Source organism: Pongo abelii, chromosome 16 (assembly GCF_028885655.2).
Source record: "Pongo abelii isolate AG06213 chromosome 16, NHGRI_mPonAbe1-v2.0_pri, whole genome shotgun sequence".
Taxonomy (NCBI): Eukaryota; Metazoa; Chordata; class Mammalia; order Primates; family Hominidae; genus Pongo; species Pongo abelii.
This window is the reverse complement of record NC_072001.2, coordinates 7580151-7600869: the sequence shown is the minus strand read 5'-3', so window position 1 is coordinate 7600869 and position 20719 is coordinate 7580151.

Genomic DNA, 20719 nt, shown 5'->3' with positions numbered 1-20719 from the left:
ATTCCATACCTTTCCATTGCATTCCTCATTCCATTCCATTGCATTCAACATTCCATTGCACATTCCATTCCCATTAATTCCAAATTCCATTCCATTAAATTCCATTCCACATCCCATTTCATTCCATTCCATTCCATTTCATTCCATTCCATTCCATTTCATTCCATTCCATTCCATTTCATTCCATTCCATTCCATTTCATTCCATTCCATTCCATTTCACATTCCATTCCATTCCATTCCCCGTTCAATTCCATTCCATTACATTGCATTCCACTTTGCATTCCATTCCTTTCCCTTCCACGTTCCATTCTACATTCCATTCCACGTTCCATTCCATCCCATTTCTCTTTCCATTCCACTTTCCATTCTACGTTCCATTACATTCCATTCCACGTTCCATTCGAAATTCCTTTCACTTCCACTGCACGTTACATTCCACATTCCATTCCATTTCATTCCATATTCCATTCCACGTTCCATTCCATTTCATTCCACGTTAGATTCCACGTTGCATTCCACATTCCATTCCACATTAAATTCCATTCTATTCCACATTCCATTCCACATTCCAGTCCACATGGCATTCCCTTCCATTCCACATTCCCTTTCATACTATTCCATATTCCATTCCACATTGCATTCCACATTCCCTTCTACTTTCCACTCCACCTTCCCTTCTATTCCAGTCCACATTGCATTACACATTCCATTCCATTCCATTCCACATTCCGTACCATTCCATTCCATTCCATTCCACATTCCATTCCATTCCATTCCACATTCCATTCCACCTTCCAGTTCATTCCATTCAACATTCCATTCCACATTGCATTCCTTTCCATTCCAGATTCCCTTCCATTACATTCTAAATTACATTCCACATTCCATTCTACATTCCATTACACATTCCATTCCACATTCGATTACACGTTCAATTTCATTCCATTCCACTTTCCATTCCACGTTCCATTCCACAATGCATTCCACATTACATTTCACGTTCCATTCCACGTTCCATTCCACTTTCCTTTCATTCCATTCCATGTTCCATTCCACAATCCATTCCATTCCCCTTTCAACTCCACTTTCCATTCCACATTCCATTCCACATTCCATTCCGTCACATTCCACATTCCATTCCACATTCCGTTCCACATTCCATTCCGCATTCCATTCCACATTCCATGCCGTTCCATTCCACATTCCATTGCACATTCCATTACATTCCATTCCTCATACCATTCCACATTCCATTCAACATTCCATTCCATATTCCACTGCATTACATTCCACATTGCTTTCCATTCTATTCCATTCCATTCCACATTCCATTCCATTCCACATTCCATTCCTTTCCATTCCACGTTCCATTCTCTTCCATTCCTCATTCCATTCGACGTTCCATTGCATTCAATTCCAAATTCCATTCTCTTCCAACCCAATTTCCATTCTACCTTCCATTACTTTGCATTCCACATTGCATACCACATTCCATTCCATTCCATTCCACATTTCATTGCATTCCATTCCATTCCAAATTGAATTCCTTCTCATTGCATTCCACATTCCTTTTCATTCCATTCTACATTCCATTCCATTCCACATTCCATTTCACCTTCCATTCCACATTCCATTCCACATTGCGTTGCATTCCATTCCACTTTCCATTCCACATTCAATTCCATTGCATTCCCCTTTGCATTCCACATTCCATTCCATTCCATAATCGATTCCACATTCCATTCCATTCCATTCACAAATCGATTCCACATTCCATTCCATTCCATTCCACATTCCATTCCAAATTCCCTTCTACATTCCATTCCACATTCCATTCCATTCCATTCCTTTCCATTCCACATTTCATTCCACATTCCAATCCATTTTCCATTCCAACCCATGCGACATTCAATTGCAGTTTCAATTCCTTTCCATTCCACTTTCCAGTCCACATTCCATTCCACCTTCCACTCAGTTCCATTCCACATTCCATTACACATTACATTATATTCCATTCCACATTCCATTGCACTTTCCATACCATTTCATTCCACATACCATTCCACATACCATTCCACATTCCATTCCACATTGCATTCATTTCCATTCCACATTCCATTCCAAATTATATTCCATTCCATTCCACATTCCTTTCCACATACCATTCCACGTTCCATTCCATTCCAGTCCACATTCCATTACACATCCCATTGCATTACCTTCCGCATTCATTTTTCTATTCCACATTCCATTCCACATTCCATTCCTTTCCTTTGCACTTTCCTTTCCACACTTCATTCCATTCCACTGCAGGTTCCATTACACTTTCCATTCCACATTCCATTCCACATTCCATTCCATTCAATTCCATGTTCCATTCTATGTTCCATTCCACATTCCATTCCACATTCCATTTCATGTTCCATTCCATTCCATTCCACGTTCTACTCCACATTCCATTTCACATTCCATTCCACGTTCCATTCCACAATCCATACCACGTTCCATTCCATTCAAATTCACGTTCCATTCCACGTTCCTTTCCATTCAATTTCATGTTCCATTCCACTTTCCATTCCATTCCATTCTATTCCATTTCTTTCAATTCCACATTCATTTCCATTCCATTCCACATTCCTCTCCACGTTCCATTCCATGTTCCATTCCTCATTCCTTTCCATTTCATTACATTCCATTCTATTCCATTCTGAATTCCTTTCCACTCGATTCCAAATTATATTCGACATTCCATTCCATTCCATTCCATATTCCATTCCATTGCATTCCACATTCCGTTCCTTTCCATTGCTCTTTACATTCTATTTCCCATTCCATGTTCCATTCCACATTCATTTCCACGTTCCATTCTATGTTGCATTCCACGTTCCATTCAACGTTCCATTCCATTCCATTCCAAGTTCCATTCCATTCCATTCCACTTTCCTTTTTGCTTTCTATTACACGTTCCTTTCTGCTTTCTATTACACGTTCCATTCCATTACATTCCACGTTCCATTCTACATTACATTATACGTTCCATTCCACATTCCATCCCACATTCCCTTCCATTCCATTCCACGTTACTTTCTATATTTCATTCCATTCCTTTCCACATTCCGTTCCATTCCATTCAACATTCCATTCCATTAAATTCCACGTTCATTTCCACGTTCCAATCCGTGTTCCAATCCACGTTCCATTCCACGTTCCATTCCATTCCATTCCACGTTCCATTCCATTCCTTTCCACGTTGCGTTTCATTCCATTCCACTTACCATTCCACATTCCATTTGACATTCCATTCCACCTTCCATTCCATTCGATTACATTCCATTACACATTCCATTCAATTCCATTCCACTTTCCATTCCATTCAATTCCACATTACATTCCATTAAATTCCATTCCATTCCACATTCCATTCCACAACATTCCGCATTCCATTCCATTCCATTCCATTCCACATTCGATTCCATTCCATTAAACTTTCCATTCCATTCCATTCCACTTTCCTTTCCATTCCATTCCACATCCATACGATTCCATTCCATTCCACATTCCATTCCACATTCCATTCCCTTCCATTCCACATTCCAATCCATTCCATTACATTCTATTCCATTACAAATTGCATTCCACATTCCATTCCACATTCCATTCCCTTCCTTTCCCTATTCCATTCCATTCCATTCCACGTTCCATTCCATGCATTTCACATTCCATTCCACCTTCCTTTCCATTCCACATTGCAACCAAGATTCCACTGCACATTCCATTCCACACTCCATTCCATACCATTCCACATTCCATTCCACATTCCGTCCCATTCCATTCCACGTTCCATTTCACGTTCCATTCCACATTCATTTCCACATTCCATTACCCATTCCATTTCATTCCACTCTGTTCCATTCCATTCTGAATTCCTTTCCATTCCATTCCAAATTATTTTCAACATTCCATTCCATTCCATTCCACATTCCATTCCATTGCATTCCACATTCCGTTCCTTTCCATTGCACTTTACATTCTATTTCCAATTCCATGTTCCATTCCACATTCATTTCCACGTTCCATTCTATGTTGCATTCCACGTTCCATTCAACGTTCCGTTCCATTACATTCCACGTTCCATTCCATTCCATTCCACTTTCCTTTTGGCTTTCCATTACACATTCCTTTCTGCTTTCTATTACACGTTCCATTCCATTACATTCCACATTCCATTCTACATTACATTAGTGGTTCCATTCCACATTCCATTCCACATTCCATTCCATTCCATTCCACGTTACTTTCTGTATTTCATTCCATTCCGTTACACATTCCGTTCCATTCCATTCAGCATTCCATTCCATTAAATTCCACGTTCCTTTCCACGTTCCAATCCGTGTTCCAATCCACGTTCCATTCCACATTCCATACCATTGCATTCCACTTTCCATTCCTTGTTCCATTCCATTCCATTCCACGTTCCATTCCATTCCTTTCCACGTTGCATTTCATTCCATTACACTTACCATTCCACATTCCATTTGACATTCCATTCCACCTTCCATTCCATTCGATTACATTCCATTACACATTCCATTCAATTCCATTCCACTTTCCATTCCATTCAATTCCACATTACATTCCATTAAATTCCATTCCATTCCACATTCCATTCCACAACATTCCGCATTCCATTCCATTCCATTCCACATTTGATTCCATTTCATTGAACATTCCATTCCATTCCATTCCACTTTCCTTTCCATTCCATTCCACATTCCATACCATTCCACATTCCATTCCACATTCCATTCCACATTCCATTCCACATTCCATTCCCTTCCATTCCACATTCCAATCCATTCCATTACATTCTATTCCATTACAAATTGCATTCCACATTCCATTCCACATTCCATTCCCTTCCATTCCCTATTCCATTCCATTCCATTCCACATTCCATTCCACGTTCCATTCCAATTTCCATTCCACTTTCCATGCCGCTACACTCCATTACTTTCCTTTTCAATCCATTCAGGTTTCCTTTCCTTTCCATTGCAAATTATATTCGACTTTCCTTTCCATTCCATTCCACATTCCATTCGTTTCCATTCCACATTCAATTCCATTCTATTCCATTCCACATTCCAATCCTTTCCATTCCACATTATATTACACTTTCCATTCAATGTTGCATTCCACATTCTATTCCACTTTCCGATCTTACGTTCCATTCCATTCCATTCCACTTTCCATTCCATTCCATTCCATTCAAGATTCCATTCCATTCCGTTCCACATTCCATTCCATTATATTCCACATTCAATTCCTTTCCATTCCACATTACATTCCACTTTCCATTCCAATTTCCTTTCCACATTCGATTCCACGTTCTGTTCTACGTTCCATTCCACTTTCCATTCTGCGTTCCATTCCATTACAATTCATGTTCCATTCCACATTCCATTCCACATTGCATTCCACATTCCATTCCACATTCCATTCCATTCCATGGTCCATTCCACGTTCCATTCCATGTTCAATTCCATGTTCCATTCCATAACATTTCACATTCCATTCCACTCTTTTCCATTCCATTCCACATTGCATTCCACATTCCATTAGCTTCCACTCCACATTCCCTTCCATTGCATTCCATATTCCATTCAATTCCATACGACTTTCCATTACCTTCCATTCCAGATTCTTCTCCATTCCATTCCACATTCCATTCCACATTCCATTCAATGTTACTTTTCGTGTTCCATTCCTTTCCATTCCTTTCCATTCTGGATTCCTTTCCATTTCCTTTCACATTCTATTCCACTTTCCATTCCATTCCATTCCACATTCCATTCAATTCCATTCCATATTACACTCCATTCCATTCCACATTCCCTTCATTTCAGTTCCAAGTTACATTCCACATTAAATTCCACCTTCCATTATACATTCCATTCCATTCCATTCCATTCAACTTTCCATTCCACTTTCCATTCCACTGCATTCCACGTTCCATTCCACATTCCATTGCCCATGCTATTTAACTTTCCATTCCACGTTCCATTCCAAGTTCCATTCCATTCCATTCGACGTTCAATTCCACATTCGATTCCATTCCATTCCACCGTCCATTCCACATTCCATTCCACATTCCAATGATTTCTCTTCCATCTTCTATTCTGCATTCCATTCCATTCCATTCCATAGTCTCTTCCGCCTTCCATTCCATTACTTTCCATATTTCATTCCACATTCCATTGCACGTTCCATTCCAATCCATTCCACATTGCTTTAGATGTTCCATTCCATGTTCCCTTCCACGTTCCATTCCATATTCCATTCCATTCCATTACACACTCCATTCCATTCCATTCCACATTCCATTTCACGTTCCATTACCTTCCGTTCCACATTATTTTCCATTCCATTCCACATTCCACTCCATTTTCCATTCCATATTCCATTTCACGTTCCATTCCAATACATTCCATTCCATTCCGGATTCCATTCCATTCCATTGGACATTTAATTCCACATTCCATTCCATTCCATTCCACGTTCCGTTACATATTCCATGCTATTTCATTAAACATTCCACTCTATTCCCTTCCACATTCCATTCCATTACATTCCACGTTACATTCCACATTCCATTCCACCTTCCATTCCACATTCCATTCCATTCAATTCCACATTCCATTCCAATTCCCATTCCACATTCTATTCCATTCCATTCCACATTCCATTCCTTTTCATTCCACGTTGCATTCCACGTTCCATTCCACATTCCATTCCACTTTCCATTCCACATTCCATTCCATTCCATTCCACCTTCCATTGCACTTTCCATTACATTACATTCCACGTTCTATTCCACATTCCATTGTCCATGCCATTCCAAGGTCCATTCCAGATTCGATTTCACATTCCATTCCACTTTCCATTCCAAGTTTCATTACATTCCATTCCACCTTCCATTCCACATTCCTTTCCATTCCATTCCACGTTCCATTCCACAATCCATTGCACATTCCCTTCCGTTCCCTTCCACATTCCATTAAACATTCCATTTCATTCCATTCAACATTCCATTCCACATTCCCTTCCATTCCATTCCACTTTCCATTCCGTTCCATTCCTCTTTCCATTCCACATCGCATTCCATGCTGCTTTCCGCATTCAGTTCCACGTTGCATTCCACTTTACATTTCAAATTCCATTCCACATTCCATTCCATATTCCATTCCATTCCATTCCAAGTTCCTTTACACATTCTATGCCATTCCATTCTACTTTCTTTTCCACTTTCCATTCCACATTCCATTCCTCATTCCACTCCGTTCCATTATGTATTCCGTTGCATTCCATTCCACATTCCATTACTTTGCATTCCACATTCCATTCCACATCCCTTTCCATTCCATTCCACATTGCATTCTACATTGCCTTGCATTCCTTTCCACATTCAATTCCACATTCCATTCCAAATTCCATTCGAATACATTCCACGTTCCATTTCACGTTCCATTCCACAGTCCATTCCACTTTCCATTCCATGTTCCATTGCACGTTCCTTTCCATTCCATTCCACGTTCCGTTCCACACTGCATTCTATTCCATTCCGCTTTCCATTCCACATTACGTTCCACATTCCATTCCTTTGCATTCCGTTCCGTATACTATTCCACATTCCATTCCATTCCATTCCACTTTCAATTCCACAATCGATTCCATTCCAACCACATTCCATTCCATTCCATTTCACATTCCATTCCACATTCCATTCCACGCTGCCTTCCACATTCCATTCCATATTCCATGCCACATTCCATTCGAAGTTCCATTCCACATTCCATTCCAATGCATTCCACTTTCCATTGTTCATTCAATTCCATTCCATTCTACTTTCTACTCCAGATTCCATTCCGTTCCATTCCACATTCCATTTCATTCTATTCCACATCCCATTACACATTCCATTACATTCCATTCCACATTCCATTCCACATTTCATTCAATTCCATTCCACTTTCCGTTCCCCATGGCCTTGCATTCCATTCCACATCCCATTCCATTCCATTCCACGTTCCCTTCCACACTGCATTCCATTCCATTACACGTTACATTCCACATTCCTTTGCACATTCCATTCCATTCCATTCCACATTCCATTCCACATTCCACTCCATTCCATTTCGCATTCTATTCCACATTCCATTCCATTCCATTCCACATTCTATTCCACATTCCATTTCATACCATTCCACATTCTATTCCACATTCCATTCCATTCCATTCCCTATTCCATTCCATGTTCCATTCCTTTCCATTTCCCATTCCATTCAACGTTCCTTTCGATTCCATTTCACATTCCATTCCTTTGCATTCCACATTCCATTCCACATTCCATTCCATTCATTCCACTTTCCATTCTACATTCCATTCCACCCTGCATTCCACATTCCATTCCACGTTCCATTCCATATTCCATTCCACGTTAGATTCAACGTTCCATTCAATTCCTTTCCATGTTCCATTTCACATTCCATTCCATTGCATTTCACTTTCTATTCCCAATTCCATTTCACATTCCATTCTGTTCTATTCCACATTCCATTACATTCCATGCCACATTCCATTATACATTCGATTACATTCCATGCCACATTCCATAACACATTATGTTCCATTCATTTCCACATTCCATTTCACATTGCATTGAATTCCATTCCACATTCCATTGCACACTCCATTGCACATTCCATTCCAATCCATTACATGCTCCATTTCACGTTCCATTCCACAGTTCATTCAACATTTCTTTCCACGTTCCATTCCATTACATTCCACATTGCATTCAGCATTCCACTGCACATTCCATTCCACACCCCATTCCATACCATTCCACATTCCATTCCACATTCCGTTCCATTCCATTCCACGTTCCATTCCACTTTCCATTCCACATTCAATTCCACATTCCATTCCACATTTCATTCCACATCCCATTCCATTCCATTCCACATTCCATTCCCTATTCCATTACACATTCCATTCCACATTCTATTCCATTCCACTTTCCATTCCACTTTCCACTCCACATTCCATTCCATTCCATTCCACATTCCATTCCATTCCATTCCACTTTCCATTCCACATTTCATTACATTCCATTCCACATTCCATTCCACATTCCATTCTCATTCCATTGCATTTCTTTCCACATTACATTCCACATTCCATTGCATTCCAATTCACTTTCCATTCAACATTCCATTCCATTCCATTCCATTCCACATTCTATTCCACATTAATTTCCGCAGTCCATTCCACATTCCACTCCACATTCCATTCCACATTCCATTCTCTTTTCATTGAATTTCATTCCACATTACATTCCACATTCCATCGCATTGCTATTCACATGCCATTCCACATTAATTTCCATTCCATTCCATTCCATTCCACATTCCATTCCACATTCCATTACACAGTACATTCCATTCCATTCCACTTTCCATTCCATTCCAATCCACATTCCATTACACATTTCATTCCATGCCATTGCACATTCCATTCCACCTTCCATTCCACAATCCATTCCATTCCATTCCCCATTCCATTCCATTCCATTCAATTCCATGTTCTATTCCACATTCCATTCCATTCAATTCCACGTTCCATTCTACATTCAATTCCACATTCCTTTCCACATTTCATTCCATTCCATTCTACATTTGATTTGACATCCTATCCCATGTTCAATTCCTCGTTCCATTCCACGTTCCCTTAGACTTTATATTCCACTTTCAATTCCTTTGCATTTCACGTTCCATTCCACATTCCATTCCATTCCATTCCATTACAAGTTCCATTCCACATAAAATTCCACTTTCCATTCCATTCTATTCCACCTTGCATTCCCTATTCCATTGCATTCCATTCCAAGTCCTATTCCACATTCCATTCCACATTCTATTCTGCTCTATTCCACTTTCCATTCCACAATCCATTCTACGTTAATTCACTTTTAGTTAAACATTCCATTAAATTCCCTGCCACATTCATTTCCCCATTTCGTTCCATTCCATTCCAGACTTCATTCCACATTCCATTCCACAATCCGTTCCATTCCATTCCACATTCCATTCCACTATCCATTCCACTTTCCATTCAATTTCAATCCATGTTCGATTAAACATTCCACTGCATTGCATTAAACTTACCATTCCACATTCCATTACAGATGCCATTACACATTCCATTCCATTCCGTTAAACATTCCTTTCCATTACACTCCACATTTCTTTCCAAATTCCCTCCCATTCCATTCCAGTTTGTATTCCGATTTCCATTCCATTCAATTCCACGTTCCTTTCCACCTTTCATTCCACATTCCATTCCACATTCCATTCCACATTCCATTCCTTTCCATTCCGCATTCCACTCCACATTCCATTCCGCATTCCAATCCATTCCATTCCACATTCCATTCCACATTCCTTTACATTCCATTCCACATTCCTTTACATTCCATTCCACATTCCATTCTCATTCCTTTACATTACATTCCACATTCCATTCCATATTCCATTCCAATCCATTTCACATTTCATACCACGTTACATTCCATTGCATTCCGCATTCCATTCCACATTCCATTCCTCTTTCCATTCCATGTTCCATTCCACATTCCATTCCACGTTCCATTCCATTCCATTCCTCGTTCCGTTCCATTCCATTCGACGAGACTTTTCATTTCTTTCCACATTCCATTCCACATTCCATTTCACATTCCATTCCACATTCTATTCCACAAACCATTCCATTCCATTCCACATTCCAATCCACATTCCACTACATTCCATTCTTTGCATATTCCATTCCACATTCCATTCCATTCCATTTCACATTCAACTCCATTCCATTCCACATTCCTTTCCATTCCATTCCACATTCCATTGCGCCTTCAATTCCATTCCATTCAACATTCCATTGCACATTCCATTACACATTCCATTCCACATTCCATTCCTTTTTCCATTGCATTCCACTTTCCATTCCACATTCCATTCCATTCCATTCCAATCCACATTCCATTCCATTCCATTCCAAGTTCAATTCCATTCAACATTCCATTCCAGATTCCATTGCACATTACATTCCATTCCATTCTATTCCGTATTCCATTCCATTCCATTCCACTTTCCAGTCCATTCCATTCCACATTCCATTCCACATTCCTTTCCCGGTTCAATTGCATTCAGTTCCACGTTCCATTTCATTCCATTTCGTTCAACTTTCCATTCCATTCCATTCAATTCCACGTTCCATTCCATTCCATTGCATTCCACATTCCATTCCATTCCATTCCACATTCCATTCCATTCCATTCCACGTTCCTCTCCACATTCAATTCCACATTCCATTCCATATTCCATTCCATTCCATTCCACATTTGATTTCACTTTCTATCCCATGTTCAATTCCACATTCCTTTCTACGTTCTATTAGACGTTATATTCCACTTTCAATGACATTGCATTTCACATTCCATTCCACATTGCATTTCATTACAAGTACCATTCCTCATACTATTCCACTTTCCATTGAATTCAATTACGCGTTCCATTCCACGTTCCATTCCATTCCATTCCACGATCCATTCCATATTCTATTGCATTCCCTTTTAAGTCCTATTCCACACTCCATTCTGCATTCCCTTCCACCTTCTATTCCGTTCTATTCCGGATTCCATTGAACAATCCATTCTACATTCTAATCCACTTTCAGTTAAACATTCCATTAAATTCCCTGCCACATTCCATTCCACATTCCATTCCATAATTAATTCCACATTCCATTCCACACTTCATTCCACATTCCATTCCACAATCCATTCCATTCTATTCCACATTCCATTCCACTGTCCATTCCACTTTCCATACTATTTCATTCCATATTCTCTTACACATTCCATTCCATTCCATTAAACTTTCCATTCCACATTCCATTCCACATTCCATTCCACATTCCATTCCGTTCCATTCCACATTCCATTCCACATTCGATTCCATTCCATTCCACATTCCATTCTCATTCCATTTCATTACATTCCACATTCCATTCCCTTTTCCATTCCATTCCATTTCACATTTCATACCACGTTCCATTCCATTCCATTCCACATTTGATTTCACTTTCTATCCCATGTTCAATTCCACATTCCTTTCCACATTCTATTAGACGTTATATTCCACTTTCAATGACATTGAATTTCACATTCCATTCCACATTGCATTTCATTACAAGTACCATTCCGAATACTATTCCACTTTCCATTCAATTCAATTCCGCGTTGCATTCCACGTTCCATTCCATTCCATTCCGCGATCCATTCCATATTCTATTGCATTCCATTTTAAGTCCTATTCCACACTCCATTCCACATTCCATTCCACATTCTATTCCGTTCTAATCCAGATTCCATTCCGCAATCCATTCTACATTCCAATCCACTTTCAGTTAAACATTCCATTAAATTCCCTGCCACATTCCATTCCACATTCCATTCCATACTTCATTCCACCTTCCATACCACAATCCATTCCATTCTATTCCACATTCCACTCCACTATCTATTCCACTTTCCATACGATTTCATTCCATGTTCGATTACACATTCCATTCCATTCCATTAAACTTTCCATTCCACATTCCATTCCACATTCCATTCCGTTCCATTCCACATTCCATTCCACATTCGATTCCGTTCCATTCCACATTCCATTCCACATTCGATTCCATTCCATTCCACATTCCATTCTCATTCCATTTCATTACATTCCACATTCCATTCCATTTTCCATTCCATTCCATTTCACATTTCATACCACGTTACATTCCATTGCATTCCACATTCCATTCCACATTCCATTGCACTTTCCATTCCATGTTCCATTCAAACTTCCATTCCACGTTCTATTCAACCTTCCATTCCACGTTCCATTCCATTCCATTCCTCGTTCCATTCCATTCCTTTCGACGTACCTTTTCATTCCTTGCCACATTTCATTCCACATTCCATTTCACGTTCCGTTCCACACTCTATTTCACTTTCCATTCCATTCAATTCCATCGCATTACACATTCCATTCCATTCCATTCCACATTCCATTCCATTCCATTCCACTTTCCTTTCCACATTCCATTCCACATTCCATTCCACTCCATTCTATTCCACATTCCATTCCATTCCATTTCACAATCCATTCCACATTCCATTCCACAATACATTCCAAGTTCCATTCCATTGCATTCCACATTCCATTCCATTGCATTCCTCATTCCATTCAATTGAATTGCACATTCCATTCCATTTAACATTCCTTTCCACTCAATTCCATTCCACATTCCATTCCATCACATTCTGCATTCCATTCCATTCTATTCGATTCCATTCCACATTCCACCCCATTCAATTCCATTCCATATTCCATTCCATTCCATTCCACTTTCCAATCCATTGCATTCCACATTCCATTCCATGTTCCATTCCATGTTGCATTCCATGTTCCATTCCAAAACCCATTTCACGTTCCATTCTTTCCATTCCACATTCCATTTCATTCCAATCTGCATTCCATTCCATTGCACTCCACATTCCATTCCCTTCAATTGCACTCCACATTCCATTCAACATTCCATTCCACGTTCCGTTACACATTCCACTCCATATTCCATTCCTCATTCCGCTCCGTTCCATTCCACATTCCATTCCACATTCCATTACACATTTCATTCCATTCCATTCCATTCCTTTCTACATTCCGTTCCCTATCGATTGAATTACTTTCCACATTCCTTTCCACATTCCATTCCATTCCTTCCATTCCATATTCCATTCCATTCGAATCCACATTCCATTCCACTCCATTCCAAATTCCAATCTACGTTGCATTCCATTCCATATTGCATTCCATGCCACTCCACGTTCCATTCCATTCCATTTCACATTCTTTTCCATTCCTTTCTACAATCCATTCCACATTCCATTCCAATCCATTCCACATTCCATTAAATGACTGTCCACATTCCACTACATTTTCCATTCCATTCCACATTCCCTTCCACATTCCATTCCATTGCATTCCACATTCCATTCCACATTCCATTCCATTCCATTCCACATTCCATTCCATTCCTTTCCAATCCAGTCCGCATTCAATTCGCTTCATTTCCATTCTACTTTACATTCCACATTGCATTCCATTAAATTCCACATCCCATTCTACATTCCATTCCACATTACATTCCACATTCTATTCCGTTGCACTCGACATTCCCTTCCAAATTCCATCCCATTCCATTCCATTTTCCATTCCATTTCTTTCCACATTCCATCCCATTATATTCCACGTTTCATTCCTTTCAATTCCATATTCTATTCCTTTCAACATTATATTCCATTCCGTTCCTTTCCATATTCCATTCCACATTCCAATCCATTCCAATCCACATTCCATTCCATATTCCATCCCATTCCATTCGACCTTCTATTCCATTTCTTTCCACATTCCATCCCATTCCATTCCACATTACATTCCATCACATTCTGCATTCCATTCCATTCTATTCGATTCCATTCCACATTCCACCCCATTCAATTCCATTCCATATTCCATTTCATTCCATTCCACTTTCCAATCCATTGCATTCCACATTGCATTCCATGTTCCATTCAACGTTGCATTCCATGTTCCATTCCAAAACCCATTTCACCTTCCATTCTTTCCATTCCACATTCCATTGCATTCCAATCGCCATTCCATTCCATTGCACTCCACATTCCATTCCATTCAATTCCAATCCACATTCCATTCAACATTGCATTCCACGTTCCGTTCCACTTTCCACTCCATATTCCATTCCTCATTCCATTCCGTTCCATTCCACATTCCATTCCACATTCCATTCCACATTCCATTCCACATTTCATTCCATTCCATTCCATTCCTTTCTACATTCCGTTCCTTATTGATTGAATTACTTTCCACATTCCTTTCCACATTCCATTCCATTCCATTCCACATTCCAATCCACGTTGCATTCCATTCCACATTGCATTCCATGCCATTCCACGTTCCATTCCACTCCATTTGATATTCTTTTCCATTCCTTTCTACATGCCACTCCACATTCCATTCCAATCCATTGCACATTCCATTAAATGACTGTCCACATTCCATTCCATTTTCCATTCCATTCCACATTCCTTTCCACATATCATTCCATTGCATTCCACATTCCATTCCACATTCCATTCCATTCCACTCCATATTATGTTCCTTTCCACATTCATTTCCATTCCGTTCCATTCCACATTCCATTCCATTCATTTCCACATTGCATTCCATTGTATTCCATTACACGTTCCGTTCCATTCCATTCCGTGTTCTGTTCCATTCCATTGCACGTTCCGTTAAATTCCATTTGATGTTCTATTCCATTCCATTCCATTCCGTTCCGTTCCACATTCAATGCCTTTCCATTCCACATTCCATTCCATTCCACGTTCCATTCCATTCAATTCCACATTCCATTTCATTCCACGTTTCAGTCCATTCCATTCGATTCCAAATTCCATTCCATTCCATTCCACATTCGATTCCATTCCATTCCGCTTTCCATTCCAATCCATTGCACGTTCCATTGAATTCCATTCCTTGTTCCATTCCATTCAGTTCCATTCCACATTCCTTTGCATTCCATTCAATTCCATTGCACATTCTGTTCCATTCCATTCCACATTCCATTCCATTCCTTTAGAGTTTGCATTCTATTCAATTCCACTTCACATTCCATTCCATTCCATTCCACATTCCATTCCACATTCGATTCCACGTTCCATTCCTTTCCATTCCACATTCCATTCCACATGCCATTCCACATGCCAATCCACTTTCCAGTCCACTTTCCAATCCATCCCACTATGCATTCCATTAAATACCGCGTTCCATTACATTCCATTTCACATTCCATTCCATTGCTTTCCTTTCCATTCCACATTGCATTCCACATTCCATTCCATTCCATTCTAAATTCCATTCCATTCTATTCCAGATTCCATTCCATTCCATTTCATATTGCCTTCCACATTCCATTCCATTCCATTCCACATTCTATTCCATTGCACATTCCATTCCATTCCAGATTCCATTCCATTCCATTCCATTCCAAGTTCCATACATTCCATTCGAAGTTCCTTTCCATTCCTTTCCACAATCCATTCCATTCCACATTCCCTTCAATTTTCCATTCCGTTCCATTCCACATGCCATTCCATTCTATTCCAGTTTGCATTCCATGGCATTCCGTATCACATTCCGTTCCATGCCACATTCCATTGCATTACATTGCACTTTCCATTACATTCCACATTGCATTCCATTCCATTCCATACCACGTTCGATTCATTCTGTTCCACGTTCCATTAGATTCCATTCCAAGTTCTTTTCATTCAATTCCACATTCCATTCCATTCCATTCCACATTCTATTCCACATTCCGTTCCACATTCCACTTTCCATTCCTTTCCTTTCCATTTCACATTCCATTCCACATTCCATTCCATTGCACTCCACATTCCTATACATTCCATTCCACGTTCTATTGCATTCCATTCCACTCTCCATTCCATTCCATTTTACATTCTGTTCCGTAACATTACATCCCAGTTTCCATTCCATTGCTTTATGCGTTCCATTCCACATTCCATTCCACGTTCCATTCCAAATTCCATTCCTTCCATTCCTCATTTCATTCCACATTCCATTCCACATTCTATTTCATTCCATTCCAGATTCCATTCCACATTCTATTCCATTACATTCAACATTCCATTCCTCTTTCCATTCCACATTCCATTCCACATTCCATTCCATTCCATTCCACAATCATTTCCATTCCATTCCAAATTCCATTCCTCATTCTCTTCTTTTCCTTTCCACATTCCATTCCTTTCCATTCCATTCCATTCCGCATTCCATTGCATTCCATTCCACATTCCATTGCCTTCCATTAATTTCCACATTCCATTCCACTACATTCAACATTCCATTCCATTCCATTCTATTGCATTCCATTCCATTCCATTCTATTCTATTCTATTCCATTCCAGTGCACATTCCTTTCCGTATTCCATTCCACATTCCGTTCTGTTCCATTCCACCTTCCATTCTGCATTCCATTCCATTTCATTCGACATTCCATTCCAGTTTCCATTCCTTTCAATTTCACATTCCCTTCCACTTTCCATTCCATTGCTTTCCACTTTCCATTCCATTCCAATCATTTCCATTCCATTCCATTCTGTTATATTCTATTCCACATTCCATTTAATTCCATTTTATTCCATTTTCCATTCCATTACATTCCACATTCCATTCCATTCCTTTCTATTCCATTCCATTCAATTCCATTCCACCATCCATTAAATTCAATTCCACTTTCCATTCCATTGCCTTCAATTCAATTTCATATTCCTTTCCAATGCATTGCATTCCACATTCCATTCCATTCCATTCAGTTTCATATTCCAATCCATTCCATTCTATTCCATTCCACTCCATTCCGTTCAACAATAAATTCCATTACATTGCACATTCCGTTAAATTCCATTCCACGTTCCATTCCAAACTCCATTCCATTCCATTCCATATTCCACTCGATTCCATTGCATTGCATATTCCTTTCCATTCCATTCCATATTCCATTCCATTCCACATTGCATTCCATTCCACTCCTCATTCCATTGCATTTCATTACATTCCACTTTCCATGCCATGTTGCATTCCACGTTCGATTCCACGATCCATTGCATTCTATTCCATGTTCCATTCCACATTCCATTCCACATTCCATTCCCTTCCATTCCACATTCCTTTCCTCATTCCATTCAATTCCATTCCATTCCACATTCGATTATACTGCATTACGCTTTCCATTCCACATTCAATTCCACCTTCCATTCCACATTCCATTCTAATCCATTCCACCATCCACTTCATTCCATTACAGTCCAAACTGCATTCCATTCCATTCCACGTTCCACTCCACATTCCATTCCATTGCAATCCACGTTCCATGCAACATTCAATTCCATTCCATTCTACATTCCATTCCATTCCGTTTCACATTGCATTCCACATTCCATTGTACACTGCGTTCCATTCCACATTCCATTCCATATTCCATTCCACTTTCCATTCCATGTTCCATTCCTGTTTCCATTCCACCGCATTCCACATTCCATTCCACATTACATTCCATTGCATTCTATATTCAATTCTACATTCCATTCCATTCCATTCCATTCCACATTACATTCAATTCGATTCCATATTCCATTTTATTCTATTGCTTTCCATTCCACGTTCCATTCAACATTCCATTCCACACTTCACTTCATTACATTCCACCTTTTATTCCACATTCCATTCCACTTTCCATTCCACGTTGCTTTCCATTCCATTCCACTTTCCATTGCACAGTCCATTCCACGTTCCATTCCGTGTTCCTTTCCACTTTGCATTCCACGTTCCATTCGAAGTTCTATTGCACATTCCGTTCCATATTCCATTCCACATTCCATTCCATTCCACATTCCATTCCATATTCCATTCCATTGCATTCCACGTTCCATTCCACATTCCATTCCATTCAATTCCACATTCCATTCCATGCCATTTGAAATTCCGTTCCCTTCCATTCTTTTCCATGCAATATTCCATTCCCTTCCATTCCATATTACATTTCATTCCATTTCCAATGCCATTCCCCTCTATTCCATTCCATTCCACATTCCTTTCCATTCCATTCCACATTCCATGGCATTCCATTCCATTCCATTCCACATTCCATACCACATTCCACTCCATTCCATTCCACATTCCATTCCACATTCCATTCCTAATTGCATTCCAATCCATTCCACATTGCACACCATTCCATTCAATTCCACATTCCATTCCATTCCATTCCTCAATCCATTCCAGATTCCATTCTACATTCCATGTTCCCTTCCATGTTCTATTCCAGAAAACGTTCCACTCCTTTCCACATTCCATTCCCCATTCTATTCCACATCATTCCACATTCCACTCCACATTCCATTCCGTTCCATTCCTTTCCATTCAGTTCCACACTCCACTCCATTCCATTCCGCGTTCCATTCCATTCCATTCCACACTTCACTCCATTACATTCCACCTTTTATTCCACATTCATCTCCATTCCATTTTATATTCCATTCCGTTTCATTCCACATTCCAATCCATTCCATTCCATCTTCCATTCCACATTCCATTCCATTCCATTTCACATTCCATTCGACATTCCATTCTATTCCACATTGAATTTCATTCCTTTCCACATCCATTCCATTCCATTCCATTCCACATTCCATTCCATCCATTCCATTCCACAATCCATTCCATTCCATTCCACATTCCATTCCATCCATTCCATTCCACAATCCATTCCATTCCATTCCACATTCCATTCCACGTTGCATTCCATTCCACATTCCATTCCACATTCGATTCCATTCCATTTCACATTTCATTCCACATTGCATTCCATTCCATTCCACTTTCCATTCCATTCCATCCCACATTCCATTCTTTTCCACATTCCATTCCATTCCATTCCACATTCTATTCCATTCCATTCCTACTTCCTTTCCATTCCATTCCACATTGCATTCCATTCCATTCCACATTCCATTACACGTTCCATTCCAACTTCCATTCCACATTCCATTCCACTTTCCACTCCACGTTCCATTCTATTCCATTCCACATTCTATTCCAGATTCCTTTCCATTTTCCATTCTACTTTCCATTCCACTTTCAATTCCAAGTTCCATTCCACATTCCATTCCACATTCCATTTCATTCCATTCCACGTTCCATTCCACATTCCATTCCTCGTAACATTTCACGTTCTGTTCCACGTTACTGTCCACTTTGCATTAGATGTTCCAATGCACGTTGTATTCCATTCCATTCAACTTTCTATTCCATTCCGTTCCACATTCCATTCCACGTTCCATTCCTCTTTCCATTCCATAACTTTCCACTTTCTATTTCAGGTTCCGTTACGTTGCACTCCACATTCAATTCCACATTCCATTCCATTCCATTGCAATTCCATTCCTCATTCCATTCCATTCCATTCCACATTCCCCTCCATTCCATTCCACATTCCACTCCATTCCATTCCACATTCCATTTTACATTTCACTCCATTCCATTGCACTTGCCATAGCACATTCCATTCCACATTGCATTCCACATTCCATTCCATTCCACATTCCCCTCCATTCTATTACATTCAAAGTTCTCTTCCATTCCATTCCACGTTCCATTCCATTCCATTTCAAATTCCATTCCATTCCATTCCAATCCATTCCACTTTCCATTCCGTTCCATTCCTCATTCCATTCCATTCCATTCCATTCCACATTCCTTTCTATTCCTTTCCTTTCTACATTTCATTCCAATGTATTTCAATTACCATTTCATTCCACTTCTTTTCTTTCCATATTCCTTTGTATGCCATTTCACATTCCATTCCCTTCCATTCCACTTTCCATTCCATTCCATTCCACGTTCCATTCCACATTCAATTCCACATTCCATACCACTTTCCACTCCATT